The sequence below is a fragment of the Ovis aries genome, chromosome 3 (genome assembly GCF_016772045.2).
Source record: "Ovis aries strain OAR_USU_Benz2616 breed Rambouillet chromosome 3, ARS-UI_Ramb_v3.0, whole genome shotgun sequence".
NCBI classification, from domain to species: domain Eukaryota; kingdom Metazoa; phylum Chordata; class Mammalia; order Artiodactyla; family Bovidae; genus Ovis; species Ovis aries.
In genome coordinates, this window is record NC_056056.1 from 91686 (window position 1) to 106130 (window position 14445).

General features: G+C 42.0%; 1 protein-coding gene across 1 annotated transcript in view; it reads right to left on the minus strand.

The window, feature by feature from the left end:
• The window catches only part of CACNA1B (calcium voltage-gated channel subunit alpha1 B), a 210466-nt gene that overhangs the window by 71281 nt on the left and 124740 nt on the right, over positions 1 to 14445 (minus strand). The gene's annotated exons all lie outside the window — the stretch shown is intronic.

The following is a 14445-nucleotide window of genomic DNA, read 5'->3' on the forward strand; positions in this document are numbered from 1 at the left end:
GGAGGCCAGTGGGGAGCCTAGACCTCCACACTCACCAGTCTGTAATGAGGTGCCCCAAAGCCATTTTTGCTTTGGAGGTGGCATCAGAGAGAGCCAAGTGGGTCTCAAGAGGGCCAAGTGTGAAAGCAGGGACTTTCATACCCCCCCGTGGTAATAATAAAACTTCCAAATCATGCAATGTCAGAAAAGATCATTCATGTAGCCTGGACTTCAATTCCAGAGGTAAAAAGGATCCCCTTCCCTTTATTGGCTAGAGTGCATCTTTGTGAAAAATCGATACTTTTACCACCACTCAGAGGTAATGAGACCAACCCTTGCTGTGTCAGTAGAGGCCGTATTGGGAGCAATAGCAAGGCCTCCCCTCTCTCTTGGACCAGATGGGGTCAGTGGAGGCCCAGGGGCGACTAGAGCTCCCAGTGCAGACAAGGAGCCCACTCCCACCAGGTGTCAGTGAAGGCTGAGTGAGGAACTTGCATTTCACCCCTACTTGTCAATAATGGGGCACTTCCCCAACCCTCTCCCTGTTGGAAGGGTGTCACAGCAGGCCAATAAAAACAGAAGATTTAAATAACATTCAGAGGCTCGTATACTACCAAAATGTCTAGGGTTCAATCAAAATATCACTTCTCATACCAAGAACCAGGAAAATCTCAACTTGAATGAGAAAAGATAATCAATAAACACCAAGATAACACAGATGTTAAAGCATCCATCATAAAAATACTTCAACAGATGTAAAAACACACTCAAATGAGAAAAAAACCTCAGGAAAGAAACAGAAGATATACAGAATCAAACACAAATTCTGGAAGTGAAACCAGAGTAACTGAAGGTAGAGGCTTAACAGACAGGCTCAGCAGCAGAATGGAGGACACAGACGAAAGAGCTAGTGAGCTGGGGGACAGATGATGGGAGCTCCTCGGTCTGAACAGCAGAGAGAAAGCAGACTGAGAAGACCAAACAGAGCCTCGGGGGCCTTTGGGACTGCAGCAGAAGATCTGCCATTTGGCCAACAGAGTCCTGGACAGAAAAGAGAAAGGGGGCAGAGCTGCAGACGCAGCCAAAGACACACGAATGGAAAATTCCCAAAAGCGGCGAAAAGACAAAAACCTACAAATTTAGGAAGCTGAGTGAATCCCAAACAGAATAAGCCTAAAGAAATTCATGCCAGAATACATCATAATCAAACTTCTGAAATATAAAGAAAAAAAATCTTGAAAGCAGCGAGAGAGAAACAACATCTTACCTATAGGAAGAAAACAATTCGAATGACAGTGGATTTCTCATCAGAAACCATGGAGGTCAGAAGGGTGAGGCACACGCTTTTTCAAGTGCTGAAAAAAAAAAAACTGTCAACCCAGAATTCTATACCCAGTGAAAATATCCTTCAGGAATGAAAGGAAAATCAAGACATTCTCAGATGGAGGAAAACTAAGAGAATTTTCACCTGTAGAACTACCCTAAAAGAATGGCTAAGGAAGGTCCTCCAAACAGAAATTAAGCTATGAAAGAAGAGATATTGGAATATCAGGAGGGAAGAAATAAAGAGCAATAGAAAGGGTGAAAATACAGCACACTCTCCCTTTCCTCCTGAGTTTTTCTAAATCACATTTGACAGTGAAGCAAAAATTATAACATGCATTGATGTACTTAAATATATGTGTAATTATACACGGGGAGGAAAAAGAGAGGCGAAATTTCTATACTTCATTCCCACTGATAAAAGGACAGCCCAAGTGGATTGAGACAAGTTATATATATGTAATACTTAGAGGAACCATCAAAAAACCAATACAAAGAGACACACTCAAAACTACTATAGATAAACCAAAATGGAATTCTAAAATATATACAAGTAACTCACATGAATGCAGGAGAAAGAAACCAGAGAAATAAAAAATAGAAAAAATAGACAATATGCAACAGTATATGTAAGCTATAATATAGATAATTATGCTAAACAAACTGTCTAAATACGCCTCCCCCAAACAAAGAACTCAGAGTGGATGAAAATATGACCCAACAATATGCTGTCTACAAGAAACTAACTTGAAATACAAATGTATAGCTAGTTTAAAAGTAAAAAGACGAAGAAGACATATATCTTCTGTGGAAATATTTAATTGGAAAACAAGAGTGGGTACATTTATATCAGACAGAGTAGATATCGAAGCAGAGATTTATCAGGTTCAGAGAGACATGCTGCACAGCGATAAAGGGTCAAGCTTCTCAAGAAGACAAAGTTCTGAGTGTGCATGTGCGCAACAACAGCGCTAGGAAATGCGTGAGCAAGAGTGCAAAGACTGAGCAGAGAGAGCTATCTGATCTGGAGATTTTAAAAGCAAACTGAAAATGCAAAGATGACGTCTCAAAATCTGTGAGACACAGCCAAAGCAATACTCAGATGAAAATTTACAACACTCAATGCTCACATCAGAAAAGAGGAAAATACTTGATCTAGGTTCCCACCTCAGGATGCTAACAAAGAACAAAGCAAACCCAGAGCACACAGGGTGAATGAAACAGCAGGGCGGAGAAACTGAACGCAGTCGGGAAAAGAAAAACGATGGAGAAAAATAAACGAACTAGGAATCCATCTGGGGGCTTCCCTGGTGGTCCAGGGGCTAAGGTTCCAAGCTCCCAATGCAGGGGCCCAAGTCTGACCCTGGGCATGGGGCCAGAGGCCAAGTGCCACAGCTAAGGTCCAGTGCACCCAAATAAAAAAGTAGATAAAAAAGAACTCATTTCTTTGAAAAGATCAATAAAATAAAATAAAATTTTAGTAAGACTAACAAAAAGAGACAAGACACAAAGTCCCAATGTCAAGAACGAGGAAACAGCTTGCACTACAGACCCTGATGCCATCAAAAGAAAAGGACAGCTACTGGGGAAGGAGATGGCACCCACTCCAGCATTCCAGCCTGGAAAACCCCATGGACAGAGGAGCCTCCTGGGCTACAGCCCACGGGGCTACAAAGAGTCAGACATGACTGAGTGACTAGCCCTTGACTGACACAAACAACCATACATAAATGACAACTTAAACAGAATGGGCCAGTTCCGTCAAAAGCACCAACTAATGCCACTCACCCAAGATGACTGGAAAACAAAGCCCTGTTAAGGATAATTTTTAAATTCTAATAGAGAAATGTTTCATCAGCAAATTTCTCCCAACATTTAAAGAATTAACAGCAACTCTACACAATCTCCTAAAAAATACTGTCCAATTCATTTTAAGAATCAGCGTTATTCTGATACCAAAATCAGAAAGAGTACAAAAAAGAAAACTATAGAGCAATATTTCTCATAAAGACAAAGGCCAAACTCTCTAACAAAATACTATCAAACAGATATCAGCAATATATAAAGTAATTATACATAACTTTATCCCAGGGATGAAGGCAGGTCAATACTTGAAAATCAATCAACTCAAACTACCCTATTACAGGAGAAAAGCCACATGATCACACTGACTGAGGCAGAAACTCTGATGAAATTCAACACTTTAACATAGAAACCTAGGGGAAAAAAGATAAAGGGGAACTTCCTCAACTTGAAAGAACATCTTAAAAACAAGAGACCTACAATGAATGTTATACTCAGTGGTGAAAGGCTGAGGGCTCCCTCCTCCCACAGGATGGGAGCAAGCACCGGAGGTGACTTCCAAGGGCATGAGGGAAGACGGGAAACAAAAGGCATATACATCAGAAAGTGAAAAACAAAGCTGTTCATTTGCAGGGTACTTGATTCCTTATAGTAAATATCCAGTCCATCCTAAAGGAAATCAGTCCTGAATATTCATCGGAAGGACTGATGCTGAAGCTGAAACTCCAATACTTTGGTCACCTGATGTGAAGAACTGACTCACTAGAAAAGACCCAGATGCTGGGAAAGACTGAAGGCAGGAGGAGAAGGGGACGACAGAGGATGAGATGGCTGGATGGCATCACCGACTCAGTGGACATGAGTTTGCGTGAACTCCAGGAGTCTGTGATGGACAGGGAGGCCTGGTGTGCTGCGATGGGGTCGCAAAGAGTTGGACACGACTGAGTGACCCACTGAACTGAACTGAAGGGACACTAACGGGAAATGCAAGCTAAAATTGCATGATTCTTTTAAAATCTGCTGAAAAGGAAAGCACCAACATCAGAGTCTATAGGAGACAATTAAATTAGAAATCAGAGGAAAATTCCCAGCCCTAAATAACAACACAATAAAAACTAAAGACTGAACTACACCGAGCCTCCAACTGAAGAGGGTAGGAAAGAATGCCACAGTAAAGCAAAATGGCAGCAGGGGGGAAATAACGAGAATAAATTAGAAAAAATGATTAAAAACATGATATTCACAGAACTAATAAAGATGCTGGTTCTGTTTATAAAAATCCACAAAATTTATAAACGACTATTTCAATCAAGAAAAAGGAGAAAATACAAAATATACAGGATAAAAAATGAGAAGGGGGAAAAAAACACTGAACCAGAGGAAACTGTTTTAAAAACTGAAGCCACTTCTTTGTATCCATGTAAATACACTGGAAAACCTAAAATAAAAGGATCGTTTCTAAGGAAATTATAATTTACCACATTGATCTTAGGAGGTAAAAAAACAAGTTTAAATAGACCAATATCTATTCAGAGGCAGATAAATTATCAAAGGACTGTCCAACAACAGAAAACAAACCCAGATGACTTCACAAAGGAATTACACTAAATCTTTAAAGACCAAGTAATCCTAATGCTACTTAAACTATCCCAGAAAATAAATAGAATCAAACATTCTAATTGTTTTCATGGATCAATAATAGGTATATCCTGGAGAAGGAAATGGCAACCCACTCCAGTGTTCTTGCCTGGAAAACCCCATGGGCAGAGGAGCCTGGTGGGCTGCAGTCCATGGGGTCGCACAGAGTCAGACACGACTGAGTGACTTCACTTTCACTTTTCACTTTCCTGCATTGGAGAAGGAAATGGCAGCCCACTCCAGTGTTCTTGCCTGGAGAATCCCAGGGACGGGGGAGGCTGGTGGGCTGCTGTCTGTGGGGTCGCACAGAGTCAGATGTGACTGAAGCGGCTCAGCAGCAGCAGCAGCAGCAGCAGCAGTATCCACAGAACACCTCCTCCAGGGGCATTTCCAGCAGATCACCTCTTATTCTGATTGCTGCTGTTGTTTACTCGCTCAGCTCAGTCCAATTCAGTGGCTCAGTCGTGTCCGACTCTGCCACCCCACGAATCGCAGCACGCCAGGCCTCCCTGTCCATCACCAACTCCCGGAGTTCACTCAGACTCACGATTATTGAGTCAGTGATGCCATCCAGCCATCTCATCCTCGGTCGTCCCCTTCTCTTCCTGCCCCCAATCCCTCCCAGCATCAGAGTCTTTTCCAATGAGTCAGCTCTTCCCATAAGGTGGCCAAAGTACTGGAGCTTCAGCTTTAGCATCATTCCTTCCAAAGAAATCCCAGGGCTGATCTCCTTTAGAATGGACTGGTTGGATCTCCTTGCAGTCCAAGGGACTCTCAAGAGTCTTCTCCAACACCACAGTTCAAAAGCATCAATTCTTCGGCACTCAGCTTTCTTCACAGTCCAACTCTCACATCCATACATGACCACAGGAAAAACCATAGCCTTGACTAGACGGATCTTAGTCGGCAAAGTGATGTCTCTGCTTTTGAATATGCTATCTAGGTTGGTCATAACTTTTCTTCCAAGGAGTAAGCGTCTTTTAATTTCATGGCTGCAGTCACCATCAGCAGTGATTTTGGAGCCCAGAAAAATAAAGTCTGACACTGTTTCTACTGTTTCCCCATCTATTTGCCATGAAGTGATGGGATCGGATGCCATGATCTTCGTTTTCTGAATGTTGAGGTTTAAGCCAACTTTTTCACTCTCCTCTTTCACTTTCTTCAAGAGGCTTTTTAGTTCCTCTTCACTTTCTGCCATAAGGGTGGTGTCATCTGCATATTATATCTGAGGTTATTGATATTTCTCCCGGCAATCTTGACTCCAGCTTGTGTTTCTTCCAGCCCAGCGTTTCTCATGATGTACTCTGCATAGAAGTTAAACAAGCAGGATGACAATATACAGCCTTGACGTACTCCTTTTCCTATTTGGAAACAGTCTGTTGTTCCATGTCCAGTTCTAACTGGTGCTTCCTGAGCTGCATACAGATTTCTCAAGAGGCAGGTCAGGTGGTCTGGTATTCCCATCTCTCTCAGAATTTTCCACAGTTTATTGTGATCCACACAGTCAAAGGCTTTGGCATAGTCAATAAAGCAGAAATAGATGTTTTTCTGGAACTCTCTTGTTTTTTCCATGATCCAGCAGATGTTGGCAATTTGATCTCTGGTTCCTCTGCCTTTTCTAAAACCAGCTTGAACATCTGGAAGTTCACGGTTCACGTATTGCTGAAGCCTGGCTGGGAGAACTTTGAGCGTTACTTTACTAGCATGTGAGATGAGTGCAATTGTGTGGTAGTTTGAGCATTCTTTGGCATTGCCTTTCTTTGGGATTGGAATGAAAACTGACCTTTTCCAGTCCTGTGGCCACTGCTGAGTTTCCCAAATTTGCTGGCATATTGAGTGTAGCACTTCCACAGCATCATCTCTCAGGATTTGAAATAGCTCAACTGGAATTCCATCACCTCCACTAGCTTTGTTCATAGTGATGCTTTCTAAGGCCCACTTGACTTCACATTCCAGGATGTCTGGCTCTAGATGAGTGATCACACCATCATGATTATCCGGGTCGTGAAGATCTTTTTTGTACAGTTCTTCCGTGTATTCTTCCCACCTCTTCTTAATATCTTCTGCTTCTGTTAGGTCCATACAATTTCTGTCCTTTATCGAGCCCATTCTTACATGAAATGTTCCCTTGGTATCTCTAATTTTCTTGAAGAGATTTCTAGTCTTTCCCATTGTTTTTTTCCTCTATTTCTTTGCATTGATTGCTGAAGAAGGCTTTCTTATCTCTTCTTGCTATTCTTTGGAACTCTGCATTCAGATGCTTATATCTGTCCTTTTCTCCTTTGCTTTTTGCTTCTCTTCTTTTCACAGCTATTTGTAAGGCCTCTCAGACAGCCATTTTGCTTTTTGCATTTCTTTTCCATGGGGATGGTCGTGATCCCTGTCTCCTGTACAATGTCATGAACCTCATTCCATAGTTCATCAGGCACTCTATCTATCAGATCTAGACCCTTAAATCTATTTCTCACTTCCACTGTATAATCATAAGGGATTTGATTTAGGTCATACCTGAATGGTCTAGCGGTTTTCCCTACTTTCTTCAAGTTAAGTCTGAATTTGGTAAAAAGGAGTTCATGATCTGAGCCACAGTCAGCTCCTGGTCTTGTTTTTGCTGACTGTATAGAGCTTCTCCATCTTTGGCTGCAAAGAATATAATCAATCTGATTTCGACGTTGACCATCTGGTGATGTCCATATGTTGTGTCCAACTCTTTTGTGACCCCATGAACTGTAGGCTGCCAGGCACTTCTGTCCATTATTGGGTTGGCCAAAAAGTAAAATCAATGGAAAAACTCAAATAAACTTTCTGGCCAACCCAATATAATACTCACACTTCAGGAGAATATATGTATCTCTCATTACAATGCTGTTGAGGCTTTTTCTTGACTGATGTTTATGTAGGAAAAAGGTATAAATCCCCGAATGCAAAACATTTTCTTTTAATGCGGGGGAAAACCTTCAGGCATGATTCCAAAGTCAGTTGGTTAGCTATTAGAATCATGTGTGGATGTTTGGAAAAAGTGTGAGTTTCGCTGAAGGAGGGGTCCAGAGCTACCGCTTGTTAACAGCTATTTCAACAGTCATAATCAGGAAACAATATATTAAGTGTTTCATGTACTAATATGATAGTTTTTACTTTTCAGTGATTAACTGTGCTTGAGTTCTAGTTTAAGAAATTGGTTGGGGATTTTGAGTACAGCCAATTATAATACATTAAAGTTTTTATAGTACTTTAAATTTTCCCACTTAAAATCATGGGAAATTGGACTCCCAGTACAACATTTGATTTTTAGGAATGGATTAGTGAGGTCAGACAAGAAATGACTATACAGCATTAGTACCAAACCTCATGACACTTGAACATAGCGTAGGGAAGTCACAGAGCGCATCTCAGTACCAGTCCAAGAACCCTCCATGAAGTACAGTCACACAAGGTCCAACGTCACATCGAAAACGATGATGACCTAATGTAGTTTTTTGTAAGATTGCAAAGACAGTTCAAGATCTGAAAGCTTTTTACTATAAATCCCCACATGTAAGCAGAGACTATATGATCTCTATGGATGCTGAAAAGGCCTTCAACAAAATTCAACAGCTATTTCAGATAAAAGAATACTTACTGAAATAGAATTTAATGAATACTGTAGCATGACTTTACACACACACACACACACCTCTCAAGCCCAAAACTGTAATCTTACTTAGGGAGGCAGAAACAAGGTGAGGGGACCCACTAACACCAATGTTAGTGTCTCAGCTGGTGCAACCAGGCAGCAGAAAAGAAAGCAAAAGCAAGGAAGGAGCACCTAAGATCTAGAAAGGGATAGTTAGAACCGCATCGCAAAGTCTTCCATAATATTCTCGGGGGGGGGGAAAAGACAATCAGTGCTAAAACTCATGAACAATTTGAGAATTCAGGAAAGCAGCAGGACACAAAATTAACATATAAAAGTCAATAGCCTAAAATTCTGCTTCTAGCAGAAGTTATAATAGGGACCAAGTTAACCCTCCCATGTGAGTAACAATCAAAAACACCAAACATTAAGAAAATGAAAAGCCACTAACTGGGAAAAAATATTTGCAAATCACATATCTGATAAAGGTCTTATATTAAAATTATACAAAGAACTCTAAAAAGTCAACAATTAGAAAACAACCTAATTAAAAAGTGGGCAAAAAGTCTGTTTTCAGACCACAATGAAGTAAACTAGAAATTGATAACAGAAAGATAATTCTCAAAGTACACAAAAATTAAATAGCATACTTCTAGATAACATATGAGTCAGAGAAGAAATTCTAAGAGAAACTGTAAGATATTTATAACTAAATGAAAATGAAAACCCAGTTCTAACAAAGTTTGTTGGACAGAAAGGAACTCATAGCACTGATTTATAGCTATAGCTACATTAGAAAATAAAAATCCAAAGTCAATAATTTAGCTTCCACCTTAGGAAACTAGAAAAAGGCAAGGAATTCCAATCCAGAGGAAGCACAAGAAAGAGACAATGAGAATTAGAGCAGAAATCAACGGAACTGAAAGCAGTGGAGAGCATTAATGGAACCAAAAGCTGGTTCCTTGAAAGGATCAGTAACACTGATAAGCCTCTAGCCAGGCTAAGATGAAAGAGGGGAAACAACAATTTCTAACACCAGAAATAAAAGAGGGGACATCACTACTGATCCCATGGACATTAAAAGGATAATAAATTAATACTGTGAACAACTCTATGCCCACAAATTTGATAAACTGTGAAATAAGCCAACTCCTTGGAAGGATGCAATCTGCCAAAACTCACAGGAGAAAAAATAGATAATTTAAATACATTTATAGCTATTAAAGTGAAACATTGAATCAATAATTACCCTCTAAAACAGAAAGCACCAGGCCCAGATGGGTTCACCAGTAAGTTCTACAAAATACCTAAGAAAGAAATCATAGCCATTCCCTACAATCTCTTTCAGAAGATAGAAGCAAATCTGAACAAATTCTAGGAGGCCAGCATTTTACCCTAATACTAAAACCAGTCATGACATCACAAGGAAACTATACACCACTATCTCCCATGAATATAGATTAAAAATTCTCAAACAAAACATTAGCAAATCAAATCCAAAAAAGTATAAAAAGAATTATATACCACAACCAAGTGGAATTAATCCCAGGTATGAGAGACTGATCCAAGAATCAAAAATCTATTAATATAATCCATCACATCAACAAACTGAAAAAGAAAAAATCATATGCTCGCATCGACAGGTACAAAGAAAAACAAAAGGCATTTGACAAATCCAATACCTAGTCATCATAAAAACTCTCAGTAAATTGGAAGAGGGGGAATTTCCTCAACTTTATAAAGAATATATACCAAAAACCCTACAGCTAACATCATACTTAACGGTGAGAAACTCAAAGCTGTCTTAAAAAGATCACATACAAGAAGATGTCCCCCTCTCACCAATCCTTTTCAACAACATACTGGAAGTCCTCACTAATGCAATAAGGAAGAAAAAAAAAAAAAAAGGAAATAAAAAGTTTACAGATTGGTAAGTAAGACTAAAAAAAAAAAAAAAAACCTGTATTTGTTAGCAGATGACTTGATCATCTATTTAGAAAATCTGAAAGAATCAAAAAAACACTCCTGCAAGGTTTCAGGATACAAAGATAACATACAAAAGTCCTATATACCAACAATGGACAAGTGGAATTTAAAATTACAAACACAACAGTATGCACATTAGCATGCCCTCCAATGAAATACTTAAGTATAAATCTAACAATATATGTACGAGTTTTCCCCGTGAGGAAAACTATAAACGCCAACGAATTAGATAAAAGAGCTAAGTAAATGGAGGGGCATTCCCTGTTCATGGATGGGAGGGTTCAATATTGTCAAGTTGTCAGTTCTTTCCAACTTGATCTATAGATTCGAGGCAATCTCGATAAAAATCCCAACAAGCTGTTTCACGGGTATCAGCAAAGTGATTCTAGAGCTTTATCAGGTGATGTAAAAGACTCAGAATAGCCAACAGTTTAATATCAAAGAAGACCAAGGTTGTAGGGTCAGCATTACCCAACTTCTGGAGTGGGCTGCCATTCCCTTCTCCAGGGGATCTTCCCAACCCAGGGACCGAACCCAGGTCTCCTGCATTGCAGACAGACGCTTCACCGTCTGAGCCACCAGGGAAGCCCAAGAATACTGGAGTGGGGAGCTTATCCTTTCTCCAGGGGATCTTCCCGACCCAAGAATCAAACTGGGGTCTCCTGCATTGCAGGCAGATTCTTTACCAGTTGAGCTACCAGGGAAAGATCGAGGGCAAGAGGAGAAGGGGGCAACAGAGGATGAGATGATTGGATGGCATCACTGACTCAGTAGACATGAGTTTCAGCAAACTCCAGGAGATAGTGAAGGTCAGGCTTCCCATGGACTGCAGACTTCACTATCTTCTGGAGTCAGTGATGCCATCCAATCATCTCATCCTCTGTTGCCCCTTCTCTTCTTGCCCTCAGTCTTTCCTAGCATCAGGATATTTTCCAATAACATTCCTAGGAGATAATTAACAACTTCTGCTCTATAAAAGACATCAATAGAATCAGAAAACAAGCAACAAACTGAGAGAAAATGTTTGCAAAAGACACATCAGATGAAAGACTGGTATTTAAAACATACAAAGAGCTCCTAAGACGCAACAATGAAAACGGCTACCTGAATAAACTATGGGCAAAGGCCTTAACAGACACCCCACAGAAGAAGGCAGACAGAGGGCAGGCAGGCATACGAAGATGTCCCACAGAAGAAGGCAGACAGAGGGCAGGCAAGCATGCGAAGACGCTCCACAGCAAGTGATGTCAAGGAAATGAAGACCAACACAACCTGATACCACTGCACACCAATCAGAATGGCCAGGTTCCGGAACACTAGCAATACCAAACGCTGTCAAAACGTGGAGCAACAGAAATTCTCATTCACTGCTGGTGAGAATGCAAAGTGGTACAGCCAGTTTTGTGGTTTCTTCAAAACTAAATATATTCTTGCCATATGAACCAACCATCGTCCTCTTTAGTACTTACCCAAAGGAGCTGAAAACTTACGTCCACACAAAAATGTGCGCACAGATGTTTACAGCAGCTTTACTCACACTGCCAAAATCTGGAGGCAGCCAAGAGGCTCTCAAGTAGCTGAATGGATAAACTAAGGTGCGTCCAGATAATGGAATGCTGACATGAAGTGAAAGTCGCTCAGTCATGTCTGACTCTTTGCAACCCCGTGGGCTATATAGTCCATGGGATTCTCCAGGCCAGAATACTGGAGTGGGAAGCCGTTCCCTTCTCCAGGGGATCTTTCCAACCCAGGGTCGAACCCAGGTCTCTCGCATTGCAGGCGGATTCTTCACCAGCTAAGCCACCTGGGAAGCCCTGAATAATAAAATAATGGAATGTTCTTCAGCACTGAAAAAAAAAAAAAAAGAGCTATCAGGCCATGAAAAGACCCAGAGAACCCTTAACCTGCACGCTGGTAAGTGAAAGAAGCCAATCTGAAGAAGCCACATACTGCATGGGTCCAGCCACATGGCATTCTGGGAAAGGCGAACAGTGGGGACGACGAGGTCAGTGGCGGGAGTCACGGGCAGATGAACAGGCACAGCACGGAGGGTTTTTAGGGTACTGAGAACATTCTGTATGTGTGGCCATACAATGACGGCTATGTCCTATTATACATTTGTCCAAAGCCACAGAATGTACAATACCAAGAGTGAACTCTAATGTAACCTATAGACTTTGAGTGATTATGACGCGTCAATGTAGGTTCATCTTTGGTTAGAAAAAAAAAAAAAAAGCACCATTCTGATGAGTAATAGGGAGGCTACTGCATGTGTGGGGCACAGAGTATATGGAAATCTTGGTACCTTCCTCCCAATTTTGTTCTGAAACTTAAAATGCTCTTTAAAAAATTAAGTCTCTACAATTTTTTTCAAATAAAATATTTACAAGTGGACAAAAGATATTAATAGGCACCCAACCAAAGAAAACTGCAAGGAGATCCAACCAGTCCACCCTGAGGGAGACCAGCCCTGGGATTTCTTTGGAAGGAATGATGCTGAAGCTGAAACTCCAGTACTTTGGCCACCTCATGCGAAGAGTTGACTCATTGGAAAAGACTCTGATGCTGGGAGGGATTGGGGGCAGGAGGAGAAGGGGACAACAGAGGATGAGATGGCTGGATGGCATCACTGACTCGATGGACGTTGAGTCTGAGTGAACTCCGGGAGTTGGTGATGGACAGGGAGGCCTGGCGTGCTGCAATTCATGGGGTCGCAAAGAGTCAGACACGACTGAGTGACTGAACTGAACTGAACCAAAGAAGATATACAGATATTAAATCAGCATATTAAAAGAAGCCAACATCATGTTATTAAGGAATTATAAGCTAATAAATGAGATATCATTACACATTAGAGTGGAGAAAATTCAAAACATGGGCAGTACCAACTGTTGGAGAAGAATGTGAAGCAATAGGAATTCTCAGTTATTGGTGGGAATGTAAAGTGATACAGCCAATTTTCCAAACAACCAAGGTGTCCTTCAACAGACGGATGGATAAATAAACTGTGGTCCACCCCAACAACCAAATATTATTCAGCACAAAAAAGAAATGAGCTATCAAGTCATGGAAAGACACGGAGGAACCTTAAATGAACATGGTAAGTGAAAGAAGCCAATCTGAAGAGGCTACATACTATACAATTCCAACTATATGACATTCTGGAAAAGGCAAATGTAAAAAGGCACAGTGAAAAAAGGTCAGCGGTTGCCGGGGTCAGGGAGCAGGGGCCACACCCAGGTTTCTGTGGACGAAAGCCAGGTGGGACCCTCAAGCTAATCCAGAAAGAATCATACCCAGGGGCTCATTTTGGGAGTCTGGGAAAGCACACACACTACCACCTTGGGAGGTGAGACAACACAAGGGACCAGGGCAAGCTTTCTTCCAAGGAAACAGTGAGGAAGGGAAGGCTCACCAGCCAGAGCATCCAACCGCACTGTCACAGCCGGCACAGGGCACGGGTCCATCGGCCCCAGGTGAGAGCACCCCAGGGGAGAGAACGTGTGTGTGCTTGCGTCTGTGTGTGGACAGGTTTGCACACGCGCAGGCAGGTGGCAGCATCTGGGTCTGCCTGCGACTGTATCTTCATCTGGAACTCCGCGTCAGCTCTGCCCCTGGGAATGCTCTCTCTATTCTTGGTGCTCACGAAACACCGGTGCTCTTGCGCATAGTGTGAGGGGCTAGTCTTTGAAACCGGGAGGTTGGCATTTTCATTACCCTGTGCGTTCAGTGCCTGAACATGGTCAGCTGTGGGACTGCCGCTCCTTCAGGACCTCAAGCAAAGGCCCGGGAGGAACCGGAGAGCAGGGACCATGCAGCATGGAAGACCACCACCCTGAGACCCCCCTCCTCTCCCCTGCTAACTCCCAGCCTCAGTCTGGTCTGTGGCCACAGTTCCTGGCAGCATCGGTGCGACTGTGGAGAGCTGTAACCACACTGTGGTCTGTCTTCCCGACGGGACTCTGGGCCCCATAAGGACAGCCGGTCGCTCTCCCTCCTGCTGGGCCTCTGCACTAACAGCAGGCCTGGCACTTAGCTGGGAACTGGCAAGTATTTTTGGAAGGGAGGGGACTAAGGCTCAAGTGACATGTAACACTGACGGA